The sequence below is a fragment of the Ailuropoda melanoleuca genome, chromosome 13 (assembly GCF_002007445.2).
Source record: "Ailuropoda melanoleuca isolate Jingjing chromosome 13, ASM200744v2, whole genome shotgun sequence".
Lineage (NCBI taxonomy): Eukaryota > Metazoa > Chordata > Mammalia > Carnivora > Ursidae > Ailuropoda > Ailuropoda melanoleuca.
The window spans coordinates 73054614-73060410 of record NC_048230.1 but is presented as its reverse complement, the minus strand read 5'-3'; positions in this window follow the sequence as shown (position 1 = coordinate 73060410).

The following is a 5797-nucleotide window of genomic DNA, read 5'->3' as shown; positions in this document are numbered from 1 at the left end:
TAATTACAACTGTAAGAGGAGACAATGCAACTGATTCCACAGAAATAAAAAGGATTGTAAGAGAATACTATAAACAATGATACATCAATAAATTGAATAACCTAGAATAAATAAAAACTTAGAATACCTTGGCTAATTGAATTCAATTTGTTTATTCTAGGTTATTCAATTTATTAAATATAAATAAAAATAAATAAAAATTTTAAAACAGAATAGTTTACTAGAAATACACAACTTACCAATACTGAATCATGAAGAAATAGAAAATCTGAACAGACCAATAACTAGTAAGGAGATTGAATTGGTTATCATAAACCACCCAACAAAGAATAGCCCAGAACTAGATAACTTCACTGGAAAATTCTACCAAATGTTTAAAGAAGATTTAACATCAATCCTCCTCTTTGAACACCCTTCCAAAGAATTAAAGAGGAAAAACTTCCAAACTTGTTTTATGAAGCCAGCATTACACTCATACCAAAGCCAAAGACACTACAAGAAAACTACAGACCAGACCATATTTCTGATAAATATTGATGCAAAAGTTCTTCAATAAAATACTAGCAAACCAGGGGCTCCTGGGTGGCTCAGTTGGTTAAGTGCTGACTCTTGATTTTGGCTCAGGTCTTGACCTCAGGGTCGTGAATTCAAACCCCACATTGGGCTTCATGAGGGGCTGGAGCCTACTTAAAAAAAAATTGTAGCAAACCAAATTCAACCACATATTAAAAGGATTATACCCCATGACCTACTGGGATTTATTCCCAGAAAGCAAGGATAGTTTAACATATGAAAATCAATCAATGTAATACACCACATTAACAGAACGAAGGCCAAAAAACACAATCATCTCAACTGAGACAGAAAAAGCATTTGACAAAATTCAGTATCTTTTCATTATTTAAAAAAAAAACAAAACAGGAACAGAAAGAAACTACCTCAACATAATAAATGCCATATACAGAAAGCTCACAGCTAACATCATACTTAATGGTGAAAGACTAAAAGCTTTTCCTCTAAGATTAGAAGCAGAAACCATAGTGTTAAAAATTATTCAACATAGTGTTAAAAATATTACTGGCACAAAAACAGACACATAGATCAATGGACCAGAATAGAGACTCCAGAAATGGACCCTCAACCCTATGGTCAACTAATCTTCGACAAAGCAGGAAAAAAACATCCTNCTAATCTTCGACAAAGCAGGAAAAAAACATCCTATGGAAAAAAGACAGTCTCTTCAATAAATGGTGCTGGGAAAATTGGACAGCTACATACAGAAGAATGAAACTCAACCATTCTCTTACACAATACACAAAGATAAACTCTAAATGGATGAAAGACCTCGATGTAAGACAGGAATCCATCAAAATCCTAGAGGAGAACATAGGCAGTAACCTCTTTGACTTCAGCCACAGCAACTTCTTTCATGACATGTCTCCAAAGGCAAGGGAAACAAAAGCAAAAATAAACTTTTGGGATTTCATCAAGATAAAAAGCTTCTGCACAGCAAAAGAAACAGTCAACAAAACAAAGAGGCAGCATACAGAATGGGAGAAGATATTTGCAAATGACATAACAGATAAAGGGCTGGTATCCAAGATCTATAAAGAACTTCTCAAACTCAACACCCAAAAAACAAATAATCAAGTCCAAAAATGGGCAGAAGATATGAACAGACACTTTTCCAATGAAGAAATGCAAATGGCAGGGGCACCTGGGTGGCGCAGTCGTTAAGCGTCTGCCATCGGCTCAGGGCGTGATTCCAGCCTTCTGGGATCGAGCCCCACATCAGGTTCCTCTGCTAGGAGCCTGCTTCTTCCTCTCCCACTCCCCCTGCTTGTGTTCCCTCTCTCGCTGGCTGTCTCTGTCAAATAAATAAATAAAATCTTTAAAAAAAAAAGAAAGAAAGAAAAGAAATGCAAATGGCTAACAGACACATGAGAAAATGTTCAACATCATTAGCCATCAGGGAAATTCAAATCAAAACCACATTGAGATACCACCTTACACCAGTTAGAATGACAAAAATTGACAAGGCAAGAAACAACAAATGTTGGAGAGGATGTGGAGAAAGGGGATCCCTCCTACATTGTTGGTGGGAATGCAAGTTGGTACAGCCACTCTGGAAAACAGTATGGAGGTTCTTCAAAAAGTTAAAAATAGAGCTACACTATGACTCAGCAATTGTACTACTGGGTATTTACCCCGAAGATACAGATGTAGTGAAAAGAAGGGCCATATGCACCCCAATGTTCATGTCCACAATAGTCAAACTGGAGGGAGACGAGATGCCCTTCAACAGATGAATGGATCAAGAAGATGTGGTCCATATATACAATGGAATATTACTCAGCCATCAGAAAGGATAATTACCCAACATTTGCATCGACATGGATGGAACTGGAAGGGATTATGCTAAGTAAAATAGGCCAAGCAGAGAAAGACAATTATCATATAGTTTCATTTATATGTGGAACATAAGAAATAGCATGGGGGACATTAGGAGAAGGAAGGGGAAAAAGAAGAGGGGGAAATCAGAGGGGGAGACGAACCATGAGAGACTATGGACTCTAGGAAAAAATCTGAGGGGTTCAGAGGGGACGGGGTAGGAGGGATGAGTTAGTCCAGTTATGGGTATTAAGAAGGGCACATATTGCATGGAGCACTGGGTGTTATACACAAGCAATGAATCATGGAACACTACATCAAAAACTAATGATGTACTGTATGGTGACTAACATAACATAATAAAAAAAAACATAGTATTAAAAGTCCTAGAGCAATTAGGCAAGAAAAAGAAATAAAAGACATTCAAAATGGAAAGGAAGAAGTAAAAGTATTTCTATTTACAGTTGATGTGATTTCATGTAGAAAACACAAAAGATTACATACACACACACACACACACACACACACTATTATAACTAATAATTCAGCAAAGTCGGGGTGCCTGGGTGGCACAGCGGTTAAGCGTTTGCCTTCGGCTCAGGGCGTGATCCTGGCGTTATGGGATCGAGCCCCACATCAGGCTCCTCTGCTGAGACGCTGCTTCTTCCTCTCCCACTCCCCCTGCTTGTGTTCCCTCTCTCGCTGGCTGTCTCTATCTCTGTCAAATAAATAAATAAAATCTTTTAAAAAATAAAATAAAATAATTCAGCAAAGTTGCAGGATACAAAATCAACACATAAAAATCAGTTTGTTTCTATTCAATGAATAATTCTAAAAGGAAATTTAAAAAAATAATTCAATTTACAATGGTACCAAAAAGAACAAAATACTTAGGAATAAATCAAAACAAGATGATGAAAGATTTGTATGCTGAAAACTTCAAAACAATGCTAAAAGAGATTAAAGAAGACATAAATAAATGGGATGACATCCTGTGATCATGGATTGTAATATTCAATATTGTGAATATGTCAATACTACCCAAAGCAATCTACAGATACAATGCAATCTCTATCAAAATCCCAATGACAATTATTTCAGAAATAGAAAAATCCATCCTAATATTCATAGCAAATCTAAAGGAACCCCAAATAGTCAAACAATCTTGAAAAAGAACAGCAAAGTTGAATGTCTTACATTTCCTGATTTTGAAACTTAACTACAAAGAAACAGTCATCAAAACACAGCGTGGTACCAGCACAAAGAAAGATATATAGACCAATAAAATAGAATAGCCAGAAATAAATCCTCACATATCAGTCAAATGATCTGCAACAAGGATGCCAAAAGCACTCACTTGGGAAAGGGCAGTCTCTTCAAAAAATAGGGTTGGGTAAACTAGGTATCTACCTGCAAAAGAATAACATTGAATCTTTATCTTACACCAACCATATATAAAATTTAACCAAAATGGATTAGCTAAGCTAAACGTAAGACCCAAAACTACAAGACTCCTACCTGAAACCATAAAGGAAAATCTTCATGATGTTGGCTAAGCAATAATTTCTTGGATACGACACCAAAAGCACACACAATAAAAGCAAAAATAGACAAACAGAACTACATCAAACTTTAAAACTTTTATGTATCCGAAGACACAATCAACAGAGTAAAAAGGTCATCTATGGAATGGAAGAAAATATTTGCAAATCATATATCTGCTAAGGGGTTAATATCTAGAAAATATAAAGAATTCCTACAAATCAACAACAAAAAATTACAGAACATAATTAAAAAGTGGCCCAAGGAATTGAACAGATATTTCTCCAAAGATGATCTATGACTGACCAATCACCACATGAAAAAGTTGCTCAACTTCACTAATGATTAGAGAAATGCAAGTCAAAACCACAATGAGATATCACTTCACATCCACTAGGATTTGCTATTTTTTATAATAATTTTTTATTATGTTATGTTAGTCACCACACAGTACATCATTAGTTTTTGATGTAATGTTCCATGATTCATTACTTGCGTATAACACCAGTGCACCATGTAATACGTGCCCTCCTTAATACCCATCACCGGCCTATCCCAGTCCCCCACCCCCCTCCCCTCTGAAGCCCTCAGTTTGTTTCCCAGAGTCCATAGTCTCATGGTTCATTCCCCCTTCTGTTTACCCCTCCTTCATTCTTCCCTTCCTTCTCCTACCAATCTTCCTTGCTATTTCTTATGTTCCATAAATGAGTGAAACCATATGATAATTGTCTTTCTCTGCTTGACTTATTTCACTTAGCGCTACTATTTTAAAAAACAGGAAACAGTAAGCACTGAGACTCCCTTGTGCAGGGAGGATTGCATAATGGTGCAGGTTCCTTGGAAAACAGTATGGTAGTTCCCTGGGAGCTTTCCATGGCTATAGAGTTTCAATTTTGTAACATTAAAAAAAAATTCTAGCGATCTATTTACAATAATGTGAATATAATGGACTGTACTGAACTGTACACTTAAAAATGGTTACGATGATTTTAAAAACACACAGTGGAAGAAGACAAAGAGATTCAACTCTCTCTCTCTGTCAAATAAATAAATAAATAAAATCTTTAAAAAAAAGACACTTTAAGTGAAATAGGTTTAGAGTTTTTTGCCCACTTTTACTGAGATATAATTGACATATAACATTGTTTTCACTTAAGGTGTACAATGTAATGGTGTGATACACACACACACACACATACATATTGCAAAACGATTACCATAAGTTTAGTGACCATCTGTCACCTCCCATAGTCACAAATTTTTTGTGTCGGGGGGGGTGGGGGAATGGGATAGGCCAGTGATGGGTAGTAAGGAGGGCACGTATTGCATGGCGCACTGGGTGTTATACGCAAGTAATGAATCATCGAACTTTACATCAAAAACCAGGGATGTACTGTATGGTGACTAACATAATATAATAAAAATTTTTTTTAATAAAATAAAAAATAAATAAATATTAAATAAATAAATAAAAAATTAAAATCTTTTAAGATCTACTTTCTTAGCAAATTTCAAATATACACTACAGTATTGTTAACTATAGTCACCATACGGTACATCGTATCTCCAGAACTTAGTTATTTCATAATTGGAAGTTTGTACCTTTTGACCACCCTTACCTATTTCCCCCACCGCCAACCCCTCACCTCTGGCAATCACTAATCTGTTTTCTGCATCTATGAGTTTGGTTTTTTTAGATTCCACGTACAAGTGAGATCATACAGTATTCGTCTTTCTCTGACTTATCTCAGCATAATGACCTCCAGATCCACCCACATTGTTCCAAATGGCAGGTATTCTTTCTTTTTTTGGCTGCTTAATTCCCATTATACATTGTGACATATATCAGATTTTTGTTATCCAT